At 39.7% G+C, this 23,744-nt stretch overlaps 1 non-coding gene across 1 annotated transcript; it reads left to right on the top strand.

The window, feature by feature from the left end:
- The first annotated feature begins 18,559 nt into the window (after positions 1–18,559).
- LOC111882562 (small nucleolar RNA R71) lies at positions 18,560–18,666 on the top strand. The gene has a single exon (XR_002847198.1). It is a non-coding gene; the product is annotated as a small nucleolar RNA R71 (small nucleolar RNA).
- The last annotated feature ends 5,078 nt before the right edge of the window (positions 18,667–23,744 follow it).

The raw sequence follows: 23,744 nt of genomic DNA, 5'->3' as shown, positions 1-23,744 counted from the left end.
AATTTATATAATGTATTTTTTAGTACAATTGATTTAATGGGTATGTGTTTGGTTGAAATTGAGCATGTATTGATGTATATATATATGTTATATACATGTATATATTTATTTATCTTATAGAAAACAATATATATATATATATATATATATATATATATATATATATATATATATATATATATATATATATATATATATATATATATATATATATATATATATATATATATATATATATATATATATATATATATAAAATAGAGGAGCCAATACCCTAACCATGTTAAGTCTTGATTCCTTAAACTTCATACATGATTTTTCTATATCCCTGTGTATATGTTTGGATCTTTTGGTAACAATTTCATGTACACGTAATGTATATTTACTTATTTTATAGGGTATATTTTATAAAAGCTATAGTGACAACACTTGTAAAATAAATTATAAATTATGCTCTATACACGTATGTATGTAGTTACACATAAATTTAAAAATTATAAGATTATTTCCATTTTTAAAATTCACTTTAGCTGACTAGGATTCTTATATTTTCCCGGAACACTTTACCAATCGTAAAATTGTGTCGAAATAAATAATTTAACGTTTCGCGAGTAATAAATCTGAAAACGTCTGATCTTTTAGCTTTTATAACTATTTTTACCGAAAATATTTCAAATATGAAATTAAATATTAGACTATTTTCTGAGTCCAAAAATGCTTTTGGAAACTCCATTTGAGGTGTGCAAGTCCCTGAACGGATAGAAGCGATTTTTGCGGTTCTAAGAAAATCATCATTTTACTTGTTTCGAAATCTTCAAATGGTCGTATCTTTTCCATACAAACTCCATTTTGGACATTTCTTTATATTTTTGGAAATAGGGGAACATGTACTATAGTATTTTAATGTTTGTTTTGCTCAAAACTGCATAATGAAAATTCCAGTTTTTCAAACGCATTAATTAGCGTTGTCGTTTAAGTGGTTTGATTCGGTTGACGGTTTACATATTTTGAAGTAAGGTATCATCTGACATCATATAATAATTGAAATAAAATTATTTATTTTACTTTAGATGCACTAAAACTCAATAATTCAGATTATCACGAGATTCACAGTGAATTGGTCGGCTATAATTTTTGCCATAAATTCAGGGATGTCACATTACCTCCCCATTAAAGGAAATTTTGTCCCAAAATTGAGTTCGTACCAATAGTACACGAGGCTTCGATAAATAGTAATGTATTTTCATGGTACATAATCCTTGCATGGTCCTTCTATAATCACCTTGTGTATACATGTCGTATATAATCAAGATCGAATAGACGGTCGAATAAGTGATTCTACCTTAAGCCCACAACCAAAAAAAGAACATGAAGTAAAGCAGAGGCATAAATCCTAAGTTTATAGATTCCGAATTATATACAAACCTAACGTATACACTTAGCAAGCATAAATTACCAGCAAGGGTCCTTAGTTTCTATATGAATGACACGATTATTCAGGGTGAGAACGCATTTGATGAGTATTTCTAAATTGCTTTCTATTTGGTTGATTTCGATATGTATTGTGTAAGTTCATTAAGTTCGTGGAATTTATGTTTTGCCAAGTTTCGAAAGTTATGGTCGATAAAGCTTTTATTGGCACCAATGTCAATTAATACCGAAGCCTAAACATTGTTGATATGAAACGTACCAATAATCATAGGTGGTTCCTGGAGAGCATCTCCAACAGTGATCATAAGTACCCTTCCATTTCCACCTTGATTCTTCAGTTTCGGGAAGTCCTTCCTAAAATTCCCTGGCTGATTGCATTCAAAACAATTACGACTTCCTCTTGCCGTAGTGGTTGGGGTTTTTTGCAGTACCTCGAGATGTTACCTCTTATGTTTCACCTGTTGCAGATTATCTCCCAGTAATTTCCGACATGATGGAAGTTGCACTCTGTATAATGAGAAAAGTCCCATTATAAGACTTAACTGGGGTGGGAGTGTTGGTAATTGCGGTATAGACAGCCACATGTATTGGTTCAGTTTTGTGACTCTTGGAGTCGCCCTTTGATTTCCTATGAAACTTCCTTTTGGTACTTCTGGCATGATTCTTTTCTACTGGTGGGGCCATGGTACTCTGACGGATACATTGCTCAGTCAATTGATAGGCCAATTGCTTAGCATTATCAAAAGTGGATGGTCCAGATGTAGTAACCAGATCTTTGATTGGCGATGCTAGTCCCCAAATGTATATCTCCGTCTTCTTATCTTCCGAGGGTACCATTCCTAGGAAAAGATTAGCAAGGCCTTTGAATCGGGAGGTGTAGGAAACTATCTCAAATCCTTTCATGGTGAGATTCCAAATCTCCTGCTTTAGGGCTTTGATTTCCTACCGGGGGCAGTATTCATGGTTATTCCACCAAGTCAAGGCAGAGTCCTTCAATGTGCATGTAGCGTACTTGACCCAACAGTTAATGGGGTACATACTGATGTAAAAAATGTCATTAGTCTTTTCTATCCAATGGGATAGACCAAGAACTCCTTCAATGCCATACAAGGATCGAGGTTTGTATTCCATGAATTCCTTGTACGAGTAGTGTCTGAGGTTGTTTTGGTGAGTTATTGTAGTGCCACTTCCACTATTCCCAATGTTTCCGTTTCGAGTTGCCTCGTATGCTGCTAAGGTTGTAGCAATTCCTTGTGCATGCATGTTTTGAATCATGGTGGGGTCCATTTGAAAGTTTGGTTCACATTTGTTACTTCTGGGGCTCCTCCCTGTTTTGGAGTTTCCACTGAGGTTTGAATTACTTGTAGGGCTTTCCTCCGGTTGCCTCGGGGATTTGGCGGTGGATGAACTCGTGGTTCCTTTCGTAGAGGCATTGTCCTTAACGTTTAGAAAAGACACACTTAAGTTAGGTATACTACTTAATCATAACACGCATGTATGAATTGTATTGCATGATAGTGTATTACTATAATTTATTCCTATAATCCCATAGATTTCCAAGTCATAGAGTGAGATTGATTCTTGAAATCCTACCGATTTTCAAATGACAGGGGTAAGGTGACTGGTTCAAAAATCCTCTACCGTTGTAGTGTATTAAACTCCTTGCTCATGGTTGGTTGTGTGACAACCTAAAAATTTTTGTCTTTTAAAGTCCAGCCAATCAATCGAGAGACAGACTCATTTCTTCTATCTTTTATCATTGTTAAGGACCGTATTATGAGTTCAAAGCCTAGTACACTTAAGGATTGGGTTTAGGGATATGTTATCTTCAGTTCATTGAGTTGTATTCAAGCCATACACTCCTTCAAGAGGAGTGTATGGCCATACACATGGGTGTACGGTTGTACACTCAATGTGGTCGTACACCACCTCCTATATATAAGCCATCCCTTCATTTCTTATTCATTTCTTCCACTTCCAAGTCAAGAACTCGAAGTTCTCTGTCAACTATCATCAAGCTTTTTCATCTTGATCTTCATTTAAGTAAGTATTCCTTCCATTGTTTAGTTGATGCATTGTTATATCTAGTAAGGATCCATGATTTCCTCCATAAAACATCTTCAAAACTCAAGAACATCAAGAGTGTACGGCTGTACACTCTATATACGGTTGTATACCCTTGTTAATTCCCTAATCTAAGGCTTTAAACACTTACTAGGTGCTAGTTATCCATTAGAACTCTTGAAACCTTGAACCCCTTTGCATCTAGACCCAAAAATGCATCCATCTTGGAGTGTGTACGGCCGTACACACTTGGTGTGGCCGTACACACCTCAAAACCCTCCAAAATGAAAGCTTTGTTCATCCTTTGGTTGTACGTTTGTCACACTAGCTTCCCCGTGGACCTAACACCCTTTTTGTTGCATGTTTTCCATGAGTGTACGACCGTACACTCCATGGCCGTACACTCCTTGACCGTACACTCCATGTTGTGGCCTTAAACCCCCTTTGATCAATTACATGTGATTGTAACACTGAGTCCAAGTGATTCTTAGTCCCTAGGAGTGTTTCCTTGCATGTTAGTTATTTAAAACACTAATTACATTCCTATATATATATATATATATATATATATATATATATATATATATATATATATATATATATATATATGCCATTATATGTCATTTAGGATACGTTTGTGTCTCGGGAATTCATGCGTGGAACTTTTCATCCTTACATGAATCTGCAATCGAATCACCTACATAAGGTGAGTTCATACCCCTATAATCAATCTTTTAACTGTTGTAAATTCTTTTAGGGGGGGGGGGGAATACAAGTTGAACACAATGTTAATTCTGTAAATGTTATTAGTGATAAGCATCACGTTAAAAGATTTCTTATGCTTTTATAAGTTATCAAATCATTTTAAAAACACTTTTAAAGTTATGTTAACTTGTTGTTTATAAAACTCTATTTTTGAAATACAATCATAACTCATTAGATAATTGAGTCTTTTCTTTAAGTCAGTAACAGTTCAAGTAAGTATACTAGTAAACTATAATAGGTATAGTTTAGGAGTTCAATTCATACTATAACCAGTACAGAGAGGAGCATACTATAACTAGTACAGAGAGGAGCATACTATAACTAGTACAGGGAAGTTCATACTATAACTAGTACAGGGAGAAGTATACTATCACTAATTCAGGGAGGAGCATACTATAACAATAATAGAAGAACAAATCATGAACTACACACATATACTATATATTCCTACTATCCTAGGAAGACATCATATCCTTAACTCATTGTTTATAACAAATTAAGGTAATAACATATCATACCGGGTTTGCACTAACAAAGGTCCAAATACAATGTACCAGGGTTAGCAAACACAAGATAATAACACATCATATTGAGTTTGCACTAACAACGATACAAATACAACGTACCAGGGTTAGCAAACACAAATTAATAACATATCTTACCGGGTTTGCACTAACAAAGGTACAAATACAATGTGCCAAGGTTAGCAAACACGAGGTGATAACACATCATACCGGGTTTGCACTAACAAAGGTACAAATACAACGTACCAAGGTTAGCAAACATGAATTAATAACATATCTTACCGGGTTTGCACTAACAAAGGTACAAATACAACGTGCCAGGGTTAGAAAACACGAGGTGATAACAATAAATCAAACCGGAGTTATTTATAAAGGGTACATCTGAAAAGTACCGAACAATAATAAATAAAACACACAAATATATACAAAAACTCACAACAGTGTCGACTGAGGCGTTAAGAGTACATGATTTCACTACTTCTAGTAGTCGTCCAAAAAATAGAACATTGATTAAACTTAACTAGAAACTTATCAGTAAAGGGTTTAATCCATTTTATTAAACCAGGATAACTTAAAGGACCTTAAGTGGTTAGTTCTATAATACCGTAGTTTATACATGAGGGTTATATATCATTAATATCCGATAGGTAGTTGGATGTGTGATTTCCGCCTTACTTCCTGTTCCTTGTTTGGTTGTGGGCTTAGGGCAGATTCACACAATTAACTATATGTTCGATATTAAATTATATATAGCTAGTGTAAAATAAGTGATTATAGAAGGAACTATTGTGGTTACCATTTTTACTAAAGGAAATAAGGGTTATTCTTAAAGAATGTTTTCTTCAAATATAAAGGAACTATTACAGTTAACTTCGTGAGTACCAAATGAATATGTTGGGGTTATATACAACGAAGATCTAACAAACAATAGGATATGTGACTTCCGCCTAAATTCTTGTTCCTTGTTTGTTTGTGGGCTTAGGGAAGATTCACACAACCGATTATTTGTTTACTTTGGGTTTTATATAATTGTATCCATTTAGCACTCATAGAAAGGATTGTAGAGTCATTTTTACTTAACTTTCATCATATCAGAAGATATAGGATCTTCTGGAGGAACATGCAAACTTTTCTAAAAGAACTTTCAACTTACTTTACATAACTAAAATACTTATGAACTCACCAGCTTAAATGTTGATCTAATCTTTCAAAATAACTTGTATTCTCAGGGAACTAGCAGAGAGGTACGCGCACTGGGATTCAGAAGATGAAGTATAGTAGCTTCATGTCTTGTTTTGTTATTTACTTTTGGATTTAATCTTTTGTGAATCACTACTTGTAAACACTTTAATGTTAATACAATGGTTGTTTGTTACTATGATTGTTATGATACATGTGTTGTGATACTAAACATGACGTCCTCCGCCCCCGAACATTTCCGCCGTTCCGGTTTGGGGGTGTGACAGGTTGTACACCGACCAGACCATAAATAACATAGGCGCGCATTCCAGGTTTATTTATGGTATGGATTATGTATGATACTAACCTTAGTTGAGGCGTTTGACCTAAAAGGTTGTGTTGGTAGTTTTAGTTGAAGGGATGTTTAAAATTTTTATTAATTGTTCTCATCGCGGGTCAGAGTATATATAAACTCTTATATATTATGGTTGGTGGGATTTATAGTTTTATTAACTTTTGCTTTATACTTCTCGACTACCGAGCACAAACGTGGGCCAGACATGAAGTACCATAAGTAGTCGAAAAGCAGTGTTATAAATAATTTTATTAGAAGGTAGTTTGCTATAGTTATATTCCTCTTTTGAGGATACGAGTTCTCTATAGCTAATTTAGCTCTCTGATACCATTCTATCACACCCCCGGCCAAGGCGGAACACGCCGAGAGTGCGACTAAGTTCATGGATCACATATAAACTAAATATATAGCACAAGTACAATGATAAACATAATTTTTTTTGTATTCCATCATTAAGTTTGAATACAGGGTCCTCACAAATAATAATAGTATAGTAGTTTCCTTAAACAGGTAAGCAGAAAACAAAAACTAGATAGCTAGGTCGCCTGTATTCCATGACCAATCTTCTGTCTGAACGCTTGTCTAATGATTTCCTGAGAATACATGTAAGTTTAAGGGTCAACACAAAGGTTTTTGAGCATTATAGGTTTTCTGCTAACCGCAGTAATACTTTTAAAAAGTCAAAAAAGTATTTTCTTTGTATGTATAACAACAGTTAGAAAAAAGTTTGCAATGAGTCTTTAAAAGCCAAAATATATAGTTTGTATAAGTAAATCCGTACATAAAACTGTGTTGGTAATGAATACTTGAAAGCAAAAACATTATGTTCCATAAGTAATTCCATACTTAAAATAGTTTTGAAAGCAACAAAGCCCATGGTTGTCTGGATAACGGATAAGTAGGCATACATATAAAGTTATTTGCTAAGGTTGTACTTAACAACTGTAGAAACGGATATACAGACATACGGATAAACAAATAAAGTCATCTGCCAAGGTTGTACTTAACAACCATAGATATGGATAAACAAACATATGGATATATGTATAAAGTTATCTACCAAGGTTGTACTTAACAACCGCAGATACGGATAAACGGATAAACGAGAGATATATTTGATAAGCGTACATGTAGAAGTGTACGATACTTGTTTAAATAGTTGATAAGCCTTAGGGTAGTGTACACAAACACATATAAAAGCCTAAGATACAATTTCTATAACTTATAGAAATATATAAACTTATATGTTTTTGTCTATGTATGAGGTATATTGAAACTACTAAGTTGATAACCGTCTATACAATCATTTCACAAGTGTACGGTCACGCCTTCGCCTACACGTGGCCATCCGCTGAACCTGAAACAGTAAACTGAAACTGTAAGCCCGAAAGCTTAGTGAGTTACCCCCAAAATACCGATGCACATACAGTCCACTAAAATATCAACAATGTCATAACATAACAAACTGAACATCATGTAATGGGTCCATAACTTAACAGACTGGATTACCCCTCCCTGGGCCCACAGTGTGAGTCTGGATTGCTTTCGGCCCACATCTCACATCTAGCTTTCCATCGAGCCCACAGTACGAGTCTCCCTCATACCATAACTGGAATGCTCCCGGGTATGTTGGTTTACCGCATGAAGCAGTCTCACCTCAACCCATCCCACATAACATATCAACATATAACATAACCACCGATCATGCAGATAATCATGTAACAACACAGGTAGTCCTACAGATCTACCTAACTGACATAACCACTAGAATGCCATGCTAACTTCATAATCAACATACTAACACTGCTAGGATAACATATCCAATGGGCCGACCTTGGTGCCTTAGACCCCTTAGTATAGTGAGGATAACTCACCTTGCAAATGTCGACTCAATAGATAAAATCCAACTCTCAGATCACTGCCACAAACTCCACCACCTATTATCATAATATAACCATACTCGTAAGTTCTCAACCTTTCAAGGTACCCCATAAGTCAACTAGTCAACCCCTGGTCAAAGTCAAAGTCAACAGTCCATGTTGACCCTAACTCGTCGAGTATCCTCAGCTACTCGCCGAGTTCCTTGAGATACTCATCCACTCGCCGAGTCACCAGAGTGACTCGTCGAGTTCCTAAGGTTCACAATCAAACTCTAAGGCCACTCGTCGAGTTTCCTTCTTGCAACTCGAAAAGTTCACACACATCCATCAATTGGGGAAACATGAACCGATTCACCGAGTTGTTCATATAACTCGTTGAGTCTATGGAAATCTTCATCGGACTCGCCGAGTTTTTCATCCAACTCGTCAAGTTCATGCCCATCTTCATATGACTCGCCAAGTCAACTATGCGACTCGTCGAGTCCTTTCAACCCTTTAACCATGTAGACACTTTTTGAGCCATTCCAAGTCCCCAAATTGCAGATCTAACTCCCATAGGCATGCTTATCACATAAAGTTGCAAAATTTAAGTGCATGCAAGTCTTTAAGACCCTAAAATGACAAAACTAAGCTTGCAATGAGGTCACATCCTGGAGGGAAAGCTCATACTAGGCAAAGTTGATGACTTTATGAATCTAGAAGCCAAGGGGAGTCTAGATCTGAAGTTACAACTTCAGTTCTTGGCTTAAGCGCGAGAAATCTTTCTTAAAAACTGATGCATAAGAGGGTTTAGGAGAAAATGGTCTAAGGAAAATGATCTAGTACCTTCAAGAGAGTGCTTGCTGATGCATAACTTGAATACCACGAACTCTTGCTTCAACTAGCTTGTTTTCCCAAGTGATTCCTTCCCAGAATCCTTCCTCCATGCTTAAACTCTCCAAAGAACACACACACTCGAGTTAGGGTCAAAGAGAGACAAGAGGCTGTAAAGGGGAGGCTAGAGGAGGGCAATGATCCTTTAAATAGGGTGCCAAACCCCAGAAATTAGGGTTTCACCCTCCAGCTCTAACTCGTCGAGTCACTCTCCCGACTCGGCGAGTTGGTCACTTAAACACGTGGCCCAAACCCGCTGCTACTCGACAAGTCAGTCAACCAACTCATTGAGTAGATCTTGAATTCATGAGAATTTATAAACATAAGTTGGTATTTGAGAATCGGAGCGTTACAATTCCCCTTACTTGAACTAGACTTCGTCCTCGAAGTCTACTGTGGTGAACATCCTCGAATCGTGCTCCCGCATCTCTGCCTCCTGCTCCCACGTCCACTCGAAACCTCTTTGGTGCTCCCAATGTACCGTTACCAAAGGTACCTCCTTGTCTCGCAGAACCTTCACTCCTCCCTCCTGTATGGCCGCAGGCCTCTCCACATAATCCAGGCGCTCACCGTCCTGTATGTCATCCAACGATACTACCGCCTCCTGATCCATGACGCACTTTCGCAAGTGCGAATCGGGAAGGGTGATGTGAATACCAATCGGACCTTTTCATAAGGTCTATCCTTCATGCCACTTTGCCAACTTGACAAAATCCTGATGATCCAAAGTATTAGAAACCCAACTTTCCCTTTTCCTGGAGCGATCCCTTTTTGCTGACATAATAATGCATCCTTCAACTCTCAGAATATCATACATAATCAATCCACTAATGAATACGAAAACTCATGCCTAGCCCAATCAGCCTCGGGCTGAAATACCAAGTGAGCCTACGATGGCTCCAATCATCCCTAGGATGGAATACCCTCATACCCGTTACATGTTTGGCCCAATCAACCCTCGGGTTGGAATACCAAACATATTATATCCAGTCAATCATAAGGTCCGGTCATCCTCAGGATGGAATATCCTAGATTGGAATACCTCCATGAACATAACTCGGGTCTGCTCATAACCAAAGATCCAAGGATCTATCCTTGTGTCTCGTCCACCATCCTCAGATTCGTCACAACCGAGTGCAACTCCCCTGAATCTTCAACAATACATCGTATCCGAACGCGCTCCTACTCAGGCATTACCAACACAATCTCTATGCCCACATCCTATGACTGGAATACCCTTACGTGGTCCTCAACATAGGTCTGGATTGCCTCTGAGCCCACAGCATGAGTCTGGTATGTCCTCCCCGACCCTCAGCTCATGATTGGAATGCTCCCGATGACCGATCGACACTACTGTCGTCACTTCAGTTGCCCAACACTCTGACCATGCAGATATCCACTTTCCTCTGTCACTCAAAGGGCCTAATCGACGCTCCTCTCATCAATGAACAACATAACGATACAAAAACTACTACCACACATGAATCCCAAGACATAAACCCACTTCAACTCTTCCTGCTACCATATGACATTTCTCAAGCGAAGTCGAACCTCTTTCGTCCCAACTTGTCTGCCCACAACCCGAACATCAGACACCTCACCGATTACTAAACCAAAACACACACACACACACAAAAGGCATTCCCACGTGTCTTCCCGAAAAGAAACTGACTGGTTGGACCTGCTTCCACACTCTGCCACCAACTCCTGCCAACATAATGAATGTTACATGACCCACGTCAGCCTCACATCCTACCTGGTCTTTAGTGACCCATCTTCTCCTTACTTTAGACATGCTATGGCTCTATCACAGATGAAACCAACCCAAGACACATCACAATAACTAAAACCATCATCGACATACCTACCACTACCGGCCAACCAGTACGGCACTCATATCTAACCCATATCACCTCCCTTCGGGTTAGAATACCAACATGTCTAATCAATTCAACTATCGAGTCGAAATTCTCAGGGTTTGTTGGCCTACCGCTTCAACCCCACCGCTCCCTTCGAGCCTCCGTGCCTATGAAATACAGTCGGCCCGCACCGGGTATCTTAGCCTACTGCATAGAGCAGGACCGCCTTAACCCTATCCAAATGCCATATACGATCATGAGAAAGATCTACCCTGGTTTCTAGAACCTGAATGACAGGATATTCTAATCCCAAACCTTCCTAAAACTGATGAATACCCATTCAGATCCACTCTCAGTCCCCAACTAGAGTATTACCCGATCCAAGAAGATGAAACCTCGGAGACACTCCGAACTGATGAGATCACCAAGATCCTTTGAACTCCGTCCGACCACTAATAATAGCTTCTGATCAACCAAAATACAGCGGAGTCCTCAGCCTACTCCAGCAACATGTTCAATACTTGGAACGGACCTATTGTTTACTATAGCATATCAGCCTACTCAATACCCGAACATAGACATACAAATATATACAGAGTCTTCAACATGACTGGACCGCCCTACCAGACCTTCAGTCTATCTGGACCACTCTCATAACCTTCAACCTGTCTGGACCGCCTCTTTAGGCCTTCAGCATGTCTGGACCGTTATTCGAGCCTTCGGTTTGACTAGTACGCCCCACTGTCCTTCAGTTTATCTGAGTTGCTCTAAACCTTTGAGCATCTCCATGGACCACCCCTCCTGATGCTCTCTCCCATGCATCCTGTTCCCACCCACTTGGGGATTCAAACTCCTGATCTACTCTATAAACTATATCCCCAACCTAACCCTAGGCCTCATGTCGATCGTCCACCCTCTAGGAAATCCATGGTTTGTTCCCTTATTCGCGTGTCCACCACAAACGCTAAATAACAGCAAACAAACAAATTCTAATTGTTTAACCATAATGAAAAACAAAAGATTAAGTAGAATGATGAAATTTGCCTCAAATCTTCTTTGGAATTGGATTCTAGCTTGTATCTTCGTCCTCTAGGGTTTTTCTGACTTTTCAATCGCAGCTAACCTCTTCAGAATGGTTCCCGAATTCCCTTTCATCGTTCTGAGAAGTTATCTTTATATATGTGAAACGACTCGTCGAGTCAGGTGCCGACTCGCCGACTCCATCTCTCAATCCCTGTATGCGATAAGTCTCTGGGTCTTCGAGTCTTTATCTTCTCGAATATTCGCTTGGACTCGCCGAGTAGTCGACGCTACTCGCCGAGTAGGTGTTGTTTTAGTGTTTTTCTTCTTTGTTCAATTCCCGAGCTCTCAACCGCTTCTCCTTCTTCCTTTTGCTTCTGAGCTTCACTTTTGGACTGAAAATATAATTCAAACACTTTTAAGTACCTTTTGTCCATGAAATGCAATAAATTAGCTAATAAATGAATAAAAATCTACACTTAATATGAACTAAACATGCACATATCAAAATACCCCACACTTGACTTTTGCTTGCCCCCAAGCAAAACTGAATTTTAAAACATTAGAATCACATATGACAACTCCAATCTAACCCAGCCATTATGCCAAGACCGCAACGCATACATTTGTGTCTAAATTTTTCCTAATAACCCCCCATACTCCAAATACTCACAATCCTCATAAACATTCGCCCACTCACCCCGAACTATACTCATTTTATGCATCCCTACGAATCCATCCGCAGAAGACCTCTTACCCTCAATGTATTTTTAGTTGAGCAACCCAAGCATACATAATCTAGAATTATAATTTATGATACCACTATGGAGCTCTTTTGAATTCTTCACTTCCTTGATAATTTGATCTTTGATTTCTTTGAATTCACCACCTTTGTTGTTTATTTTTGGTATCTTCAACTTTTGAATTTCTTCAGAATTTTGATCTTTTGATCTTCACTTTATTTGCTCCAAAATTCTTCAACTTTTCTTGCAATTCTCTTTTTTTTTACATGTACCTCTCTTTTTTAACTCAAAACCCTACATGCTTAAGCAGGGGCGCTCAACCTCAACCTTTATTGGCTAACGATAATAATTTTCCTGGATACATTTCTGGTACACGATGCTAAACATATTGCATCCCTCGGGCTGAGCAAGGTCGTGTTTTTGTCTCATGATTTCACTGGAATAAGGAAGCCACAAATGCACTAGAACGTATATAGGCTCAACTAAACATTTGGGTCTTTATGCAATTATCAACATCACTCTAACATGGAATCCTAATTTGCTTTTACCAAAATTTTCTAAGTTAATCCCTAAGTAATATTTTTGGTATGCAACAATATTTTTTTAAAATTAACCTAAATTAGGACTCTACATTTTCTAATATGTGACCAACCCCCAACCCCACACTTATTTTATGCAATGTCCTCATTGCATATTATGCAAAAATAAAAATGCAAATATAGAGGAAATTGGAACAAACTCCCCTGGGGTAGCAGTCGATAGTTTGATACTCTTTTCTTCAGCTCCATCTTCAATTGACTTTAGCCATGGGAACAACTCATCCATGTCTTGGGCATCAAATCACATGTGGCAGCTCCAAATAGGCAGGGAAAACAGTGTAAGATCTTCAAGAATCGATATGGAGGAATAAATGGTCAAGTGGTACATTCAGCAGCATCAAATCAGCAGTCCTCTGGTATAAAAATGAATGACTCTTCGAGTCATATACGCGACTCATCGAGTATAGTCGTGGAAAGCTTCGAATATGCAAGAATACAAGGCAACTCGTCGAGTCAGTTAAGTGCACTCGGCGAGTAGACCGTTGGGTGAAAAAATCGCATTCTGCATTTATTTCAGCTTCTCATAAATCTTCAAAACTTCTCACAAATTCTAGACTCATTCGCTCATGTCCCTAAGGACCGTACTCGACACCTTAACTCTAGACTCCGCCCTTTCTTGACTCGTTTCCACTCTTTACAACTCTCTTTCTCTCTCAAAATCTAGACCCTTTTATGCAATCATTCTAATCCAAATATGAAAATCATCAAGGCAGTTAAACATCAAGCATAAAGTAAAAGTCTTAAAAAATCCCAAAACACACCAAATAAAAACAAAATAAAAATTGTTCAACAAAGCATAAATAAACTAATCCTCCTCATCATCATCATGATCATGCGCAGCTCCACTTCCACTAGCGCCACTCCTCCTTGCATTGATCACCTCATCCCAAGATGGAATATATGGGAAGTTACCACCATCGATATGCGGAATATGGAAGTGGTCAAAAAGTTGAATGTGGGATTGGTTGCTAAAATTGAGACTCCTTGCCATTTTATCCCGCATTCTCCTCATCTCAATATTATACCAATCCATTGGCACTTCCTCATTATCCACCGGAATTACCGTCGGTTCCTCCTCCACATCTCGCTCTCTCCTCAGTCTAACCCTCCTTCCCGGCGCCTCGGGACCAACCACTGAATCATCATGTAGGATAGCATAATGACCACCACCATAATACTCAATAATCCTAGCCCTCCGGAAAAGAATGGGATTAAATGGAGGGGTAGGAATCACTGTCATCAAATTCCACGCACCACGGGTCATCAATCCAAACGAGTTGGCTAGCCAGGTGACGAACATACCACCATTAATTTTTGATGTCTTGCGATCCTTGACCGCACCCTCCACCAAATAGGAAGACAAACACCACGGAATGTTGCAAAAAGTATCTGGTGTGATAATGCTCCATAGATAAAAGACATCAAGGTTAGAAACCTTGTCATCATCCTTTCGTTGGTTGATGGTAGTGGAGATAAGGCGGTGAACGAGACGGTGCGTGGGCGACCGAATACTTCTCTCTTGGGCCGACTTTGGAATGTACAACTTGTTAGCGATCGTGTTCCACCAACCCGTACTCGTCACACCATCGGGGAACACCTTGGGAGAGCGTTCCATAAGGGCGCATAAAATAGTAGTCGAGACAAATGGCCGGTCATAAATACCCATCCGACAAGCAAGGTCAGCAACGGAGCACTGATGAAACTCGCCCTCAAGGAAAAAACTGACACTTGTCGGGTGATAGCAATCATCTCCTCCACGAAAAGATACCGTGGAGAAAAATTCCAGGCAAAGCTCCTAGTACACCGGCTCTTGAATTCTAAAGACCCGGCTCCACCCATCGCAAACCATCGTCTCCCCCTCGTAAGTAAACTCCTTTAAAAGATAAGGAGCCAACTCCTCTTCATACCGCACACTCTGCAACCAATCCCAATCAACTCTGTTTGGCACGTAGATCTCCTTCTTTCTAACTTCAGCTAACTTCTTCTTCCATTTCGTCATGGTTGAAGCTGATTTGATTTGAGGAAAATTCAACCAAGGAAAATCTCCTTGGCATCCACTGGAACTTTGACCCCTGTGAAACATTGTCCCTGCAAAACAAAGAACACAAAACCTAGAAAACCCAGAAAATCATCAAAATAGATCACGCCTGGGTCCCCGACTGGACTCGTCGAGTCCATGAACGACTCGGCGAGTCGCAAGAACTGTGCGAGTCAGTCAGCGAGTCCGTCAAAATTCAACCACGAAATCTCAAAATTACTTCAAGGGTTTTGTCCAAGGATATTCCTAAGATGTATTAAAGGATAAATGACCATCCAAAACAATATAATTGATGTAAAATCAAAACCCTAGTAATTCACTATACTTCAAAATCGGGTATTCTATGAAAGTCGCAACCTAGATCATCTAAAAATCATTGCTTTAACAGAATAAAGGAGGAAATTAGTTACCTTTCGTGATAGAAATCGATAATCTTGAAGAAAAATTGAAGAAGTTGATGAATGATTGAGAGAGAACCAAAGTGGAGGCGCATGACGAGTGAAGGAAAAAAAACTGATTTCATTAGGGTTAAAAACCCTTGTTACCGGTTGTAAAAAATGATTATTATTATTCTTTTCTATAAATAAGACAGACTCGTCGAGTTGTAGGCGGACTCGGCGAGTCTGGTCGCGATTTTATCCTTTTCTGAAATCTAAATGGACTCGTCGAGTCATGGTCAGACTCGGCAAGTCTCTTGCAAACAATTCAAAAATTAAATAATTTTGCCATTTATTTAGAAAAGAAAATTTTAATCCACCCCACACTTCGTCCATACGCACTCTCAAGCAGACATGTCCGACGATTTAGAAGATTAAGTTCCTAAAAACGAAAATTAAACAAAACTAAAAAGATAAAAGAAAGCAAACTCTAAATAACGGGTTGCCTCCCGCCAAGCGCTTCTTTTTAAGGAGTCGTTAGCTGGACTCCTTCCCATCTACGTCTCGTCATCTTCCAGCATCGGGAACGCACGCCTAATCTTTTGTGGTTTGTACTTTGTCTTGTAAGCGTGAATCTTCTTTTTGTAAGCCCGTTTTAAGTCTTCTTTCTTTTTTCTTATAGCATCATCCTCAGTTGCTTGAAATTCCCTTCTCCTCTTTTTCTTCTTCACCCCATTCTTTTTTACCTTTGCTTGTATCTCCTTTTCCTCAAACTTAATTACTTCATATTTTGTGAAAGTTCGTGCTCTAGGTTTGGTAATGAAAGATTGATTAGCATCAACTCTCCTATCCCTTGCCTTCTCCTCTTTTTCAGTGCTTACCTCATCTTCAAGCGGAATTGCATCAAGACATGCTATATGAACGTGTTGAACTTCAGTATACATTTTTCTTTCTGCTGTTTGTTCTTCTAATGAATGAGGAAAAACATCCATGCCCAGCAAATGCAGAGAACTAGCAACAAGCAGATCTAAGTCGTCCAACTTTTTGGTTATTCCGACTGGACTCGTCGAGTCTAGGAAAGTGACTCGGCGAGTCGGATCGCATTTCACCATTTCCACTGTGTTTTCCGAGTCGGCTCCTTCCAGTAGCTTTTCTATCTCCTCCAAGTCCTTGTTAACATCTCCATCCTCTCCAGAAGGTAGCAAAAACTTGCTTGGATCTTCTTCTTGCAAAAGTGCAAGTTCTTTTTGTAGTATTTCATCATCCAAATCGATAAATGAGATCTCTTCTTTTCCTTCTTCTTCTTGCTTGACCTCTGGTAAGGCTCTAAATATTGCTGACTCGTCTCCTACCCTCAACGTTAGTGTAGACTCACATACATCAATTAATGCACATGCGGTGTTTAAAAATGACCTCCCCAAAATAATCGGAATTTCGGGGTTTTCTTCCATATCAAGCACCACAAAGTCTACTGGAAATATGATCTTGTCGACTTTAATAAGAAGATCCTCATAAACGCCTCTTGGATGAATTGTTGTCTTGTCTGCCAAATGGATCTTTATGTTTACCGGCCTTAGCTCCGGTAAATTCAGTTTCTTGAAGAAAGAGAAAGGCATCAGGTTAATGCTTGCACCTGAGTCGGTCAACGCTTGAGTGACAAGTGCATTTCCAAATTGTCACGGAATTATGATACTCCCCGGATCACCCTTCTTTTCGGGTAACTCACTCAATATTATTTCCGCGACTTCAGCTAAATCTTTCCTAGCAGCAAAGAGACCCTTTAGTAAGTTGAAGTACTTGGGCGTTTTAAGCATCGTTTCTACAAATGGCACATTGACTTGTAGGGCTTTAACATGCTCCATAAAAGCTCTCTAAGCTTTAACTTTTTCAACAGGCATGGCTCTGATTGGGAATGGCAAACGGGGATTATATGGCTTTAAGGGAATGACAGTTTTGTCATTAACGCATGGACTCTTCGAGTCCATTAGAGGGACTCGGCGAGTCTGGTCGGGCTTAGCTGGAGCCGACTCTTCTGCCTTTTCTATCTTCCTATTGGAGATCCTCTGTGCATGTGTGAAAATTTCTTCATCGCTGGAAGTCAATACACTCAAATTCTCCATTCTCGGATTGTTTTCGGTGTTACTTGGAAGTTGACCCAGTCTTCTTTCGTTCACTTGATGTGCAAGTTGTCCCAACTGTTTCTCAATGTTGAGAATGGATGTCTGCTGATTCCTTAGCATATTTCTGGTCTCGTGTATTGCATCATTGTGATCATTGTGTCTCTTTTCGGACGCGGCTATGAATCTAGTGAACAATTCTTCTAAATCGACTTTCTTTTCCATTACCGGTTCTTCCTTTTGATAAAATCCCCTCTCCTTCTGCTTGTATTTCTCCTCCTTAGCCTTCTTGTATTCTTCGTATAGGAGCCATTCCTTCTTTGGTTTCCGCAAATTCTCGTCGTATCGATCGCCGCTTGAGTAGAACACTTGGGCTTTCTTTTTTCCATTTTCATCCAAATCACAATCTTTTGTGAGATGGGGCCCTCTACAATTCTCACATCCAACTCGAATAGCATGGATTGTTTGATCCATTTTTGTCATCCTTCTATCTAGACTATCGAGCTTAGCTATTACCGCCGCCATGCTATCATTTGTCGAGTTCACTACCCCCCCCCCCCCCGACTTACTTCGTTTCTTGGATTGTGGTATTCTATAGAATGCTTAGAGAATTCTTCAATTAATTCCTTGATTACCGGGGGCGCCTTCTTCGTGAGCGGGCCTTGTGAATCGAGCAATTGCCTTGTGGTGACATTGACTCCATCATAAAAGATTAAGACCTCTTGTTGGCTATTGAGGTCATGGTGTGGGCAATTTCTAAGAAGACCTTTGTACCTTTCCCAAGCTTCATAAAGAGATTCTCTGGGTTGTTGCTCGAAGTTGGCTATGGCTTTCTTTAGCTTGGCTATTTTGGAGGGCGGGCAAAAGTGGTATATAAACTCTTTTTTCATCTTGGCCCATAAGGTGACCGGTCCGGGAGGAAGTGACTTGAGCCAATCCTTTCCAGCACCCTTGAACGTGACTGGAAGCATGCGAAGAAGTTGGGTCTCACGTGAAACATTCGGTACATTGAAGTAGTCAGCCACATCATTTACTTCATCCAAGTGCTTGTAGGCGTCTTCGTGGTCCTTCCCATAAAAAGGAATCTCCTTGAGTTGAGCGAGAATATGGCCCTTTAGTTCGAAAGTAGCGGTTGCGGGAATTGCGGGTTACACAAGTCTCGGGCCGGTGTCATCGCGCATCCTCTTCTTCCATTCCCCCATAGGGACTTCATCGTTATTAGCCATAGTGATAGCTAAATCGTCTTCAAACTCGGATTCGTGCTCGTATGTGGGTTCTTCTTCTTCCTCGGTCTCATACTCGGTGTCTTCTTGAATTGGGTCTCCGATTGTCAAAGAGGCACTGGATGCTCCTGATTTGCTGCTCCTCTTCTTGCTGAAAACAGACTTGAGGTTTTTGAGTGGCGAGTTCTTTGAAGAAGCGGATTCTCCACAGTTTTGCCTTTGCTCCTCCTTAGTGCGGATTCTGGGTCTTCAAGAGGAGAGACCAAAGGTGTATCAGATCCTCGGGTCATGAAACAACTGTAAAAAAAAACAAAAAAACGCGTAAAAAGAACAAAAATAAAATAAAAAATTAAAACTGTAAACAGAGATGTACTCGCCGAGTCGGCACGAGTGCACTCGGCGAGTTCAAGGCAAAAACAGAAAAATTTTCTAGTTACTTTTAAAAACGGATTTTTATTAAAAATTATACTACTTACTAAATTACCTTTTAATTAACTTTGTGTAAGATAAATCCCACACAAAGGATCGATTAAATTAGAATTTAACGTTAATTTTAGAACCGTCCCCTGCAATGGCGCCAAAAACTTGATGTGTGTAAAACTCAACTAGTTTTAAACCTACTTTTAATTATAAAATAAACACACAAAGGAAGTGGACCTATCAATTATGGTATAGTTAAATAAGTAGGGTATCGAACACAGGGAACGGTAAATTAAAACTAAAAACTAATTCTATCTAAATTAATTAATAAGTAGGGGGTTTTCTCTAGTTTTACAAGACTAGAAACTTACTAACTATTACTTAGTCTAAAAACTAGAAAAACAAAGAATTAACTAGATTCAATAATGGAAAGGAACTTCTGTTTAGTTCAACTCAATTGATCCTATGGTTGATTTCAAGGTAATGGTGCAATGGATTAACTCTTTTGTTGGTTACCGATTCAAGTGATTAGATTCGCGTTCACTACACTAATCCTTAGCAAATAAACTAACTTAAACAGTGATCAGTTGTCTAATTTAATTAAATTCACTAGATTAATTATTCGGGTTAATTTAGACTTGCAATAGTAAACTAATTTGGTCCTTTAATTAACTTCTTGTTGATGGTCATCACACAAGCTCACACATGAATTTACTCAATTTTCTTATTAATTCTAGTTTCATGTTCATTAATCCTAGACATATGACAAAGTGGTCACATAACATATGAGGTTGATAATCAAAAGATGTTCATGCTATTCAATTACCTACCTATTAACAGAAAATTAATTATCATTCACAAACAAGGTTCTTTAGCAAGCTAAAATAACAAAAATCGCCAACATTGAATTAATCCTACCAATAATCAAACCATAGTATCAATTTTGTATCCCCAAACAGAAGTTTAAGAGTTTTAGCTCATGATTGAAGTAAATAATAGCAAACAAACAAATTCTAATTGTTTAACCATAATGAAAAACAAAAGATTAAGTAGAATGATGAAATTTGCCTCAAATCTTCTTTGGAATTGGATTCTAGCTTGTATCTTCGTCCTCTAGGGTTTTTCTAACTCTTCAATCGCAACTAACCTCTTCAGAATGGTTCCCGAATTCCCTTTCATCGTTCTGAGAAGTTATCTTTATATATGCGAAACGACTCGTCGAGTCAGGTGCCAACTCGTCAAGTCCATCTCTCAATCCCCGTATGCGATAAGTCTCTAGGTCTTCGAGTCTTTATCTTCTCGAATATTCGCTTGGACTCGCCGAGTAGTCGACCCTACTCGCCGAGTAGGTGTTGTTTTTAGTGTTTTTCTTCTTTGTTCAATTCCCGAGCTCTCAACCGCTTCTCCTGCTTCCTTTTGCATCCGAGCTTCACTTTTGGACTGAAAATATAATTCAAACACTTTTAAGTACCTTTTGTCCATGAAATGCAATAAATTAGCTAATAAATGAATAAAAATCTACACTTAATATGAACTAAATATGCACAAATCAATGACAACAAACTCTTTCCCACTGGTGCTTCATTGCTAGATGATCCCAATTGATCACACACTTCTAACAACCAGGTGAACACTTCTTTAATCCCAGTGAAACCGATAGCTACTAATGCTTGAATGACACCACACTCATGTCCTGAAGACCACAATATAGATGCTTCAACTAATACCTCGGCAACGAGTTACTTCTCTTGGTGCTTTAGTCCGTCAGTCACTAACGATTGCTAACTATTGAATCCTGACAATGCTGAATAACCCTTTTGTGGGAACCTATCCGTAGGCCTCCCACATAATACCCTTTTTCCAAAGGTGTTCCAAAAAAGCTTCCCGCTCTCGGGCTCTAGAAATCATTCTCTTCAGGGTTCGCACCCTGACTCACTTACCAGCTCAAATGCCAACAACTGTACGACAACAGATGAAACAACCTTTGCCTTAAACCAGGCTACAAACTACTCCCCAAACATAGTCTTCAATCCCAAAAGTGCAATACATTGCACAATCAATCCTTTCCGTCAGATACAAGAGATCCAAGGCAAACCAGACCTCACAAATACTTATGCCACGTCGACCGTTCCACGCTCGCCGGCGCTGAAATAATGTTGCCTATTCCTGCAACCAACTGACCCCGAGATGGAATACAACCTGATCCTGGAGTCACAAGTCTGCTCACTCCTTCTAGCTTGAAAAACTGAGAGGCAACAATCCTTGCTCTACAAAACGACAATCTAATCCCTCAATAAACCATTCCCCTTCCAGCTGCAAAACCCCAGCTGAACATAATCATCACTCCTTTCCGGTGTTCCCGCGACTCACATTCCGGCCTCGAGCAAAACCCCCAAGCCTTAAATCTAGAAATACACGTGCTAGCCTCTCCCACTCAACCCGCGGAAATATAACGAGTATAGATCATCTTCCCAATCCCAAATAACTATAGCCCTCTACTCAACAGAGTACGTCCCAGAACTAGGAAGCTCGACCATCTCCTCTCCTAGTCGTCGTTACGGCTATTTAAGCTGTCGCCGCAACCGTCTCGGCAATGGCTGCATAGAGCTCATTGAAATACTCAACCATGGCGGTCTTAATAGACCCGACATCTCCGGAAACTGCCCCCGGACAATCTTGATCACCTACTCCCCGATGATCTCACTAACACGATCCCTTGAAAATGTTGGCCTATCATGGCTGCCCGCTCCTGATCCTAACCTGGATCCGGTCTCAAGACATCTTGAATATTCCATACCATAACTGGAAACCGAATCCCAACCCAACCCTAGGGGTTGTGACTTCCTTGATACATGTATGGGTCCTGTGCTTTCAGTAGTACGGGCTCATACTACCTTCCACACCTACACATATTTGTCTCAAGTATCACCACAACACCCTACCATATACATATACATAGAGAGCGATAAATCCTCACTGTAGAGGAATGCTAAATATCTCATAACTGGCCTCCCGGACTCTCACTACCCACCCATCCATGAAACTTCCATCAACCCTGTAGTACTAGTGTATGCTAGCTTGTAACGCTCATAAAAATTGCACCAATTTAAAACTTTTTAATTCATTCAAAAGCCATTAAGTTATTACAATTTGTTTTCAAAAGAGTTTAAACATCAGAGTATCCCCAGGACTAGATCACAAAATCATGAAGTATGAGGAGCGGTACGATCACGCCTTCGCCTTACCACGATCTCCTGAAGTACTTGAAACCAAAACACTACAACTGTAAGCACGAAAGCTTAGTGAGTTACCCCCAAAACACCAACCACATATAACCATACTCATATCATATCACAATACAGAACAGCCATGCATATCGAGTCTACAGTGTGATTGGTCCGCCCTCATCGGGTCTTCAATCCACGTGGTCCACTCTCTGAGTCTACAGTATGACTGGTCCGCCCGCGCCAGGCTCCAATCTGCCTCGTCCACTCTCCGAGCCTCGACACGTCTGTACCGCCCTCTTGGGGCCTTCAGCCTATCCGGACTGCTCGCTGGGCCTTCGGTCTATTCGGTCCGCCTTGGGTATGTTGGCCTACAGCACAAAGCAGGACCCGCCTCAACCCAACCCTTGCCAAACAACCATGTGCAAATAAGACAGTTAATCACATAAAAATCCTTAGCCCAACAACGAGTCTATCAGATCATGCAGCATAGCAACATCCTAACTAGGATACCGACCTAACCGATCACTAACATAACATTACCCTACATACCAGGATACCGACCTTAACTAGGCCACTAACATAACATTACCCTACATACCAGGATACCGACCTTAACTAGGCCACTAACATAACACCATCCTAAAACCAGGATGCAGATCTAGCAACTCAAAACATATCAAACAAATACCCAGATTCCCATCCGATAAAGGGCCGACCTTGGTGCCATAGACCCTGTTGATATAGTGAGGATAACTCACCTTGCAACTGTCGAACCAAATCACGAAAGCACAAACCCAAAGCATTGCCTCCTTCTTCAACACCTATAATAATCAATGATCCAAAGATATAAATATGCGAAAATTACCATAACACCCTTGAAGGTTAAACAGGTCAAAGACAAAGTCTTGGCCAAAGTCAACCTTCCTGATTGAATCTACTCGTCGAGTCAACCCGTCGACTCTGTCGAGTTCTCAAACATAGAAAATTGTCACAACATGACCCAACTCGTCGAGTCACCCCAAGACTCGTCGAGTCCAACGATCTCTGAGT

Source organism: Lactuca sativa, chromosome 2 (assembly GCF_002870075.4).
Source record: "Lactuca sativa cultivar Salinas chromosome 2, Lsat_Salinas_v11, whole genome shotgun sequence".
Lineage (NCBI taxonomy): Eukaryota > Viridiplantae > Streptophyta > Magnoliopsida > Asterales > Asteraceae > Lactuca > Lactuca sativa.
Note: the sequence above shows the minus strand (reverse complement) of the source record. Positions and strands in the feature narration are given on the sequence as shown.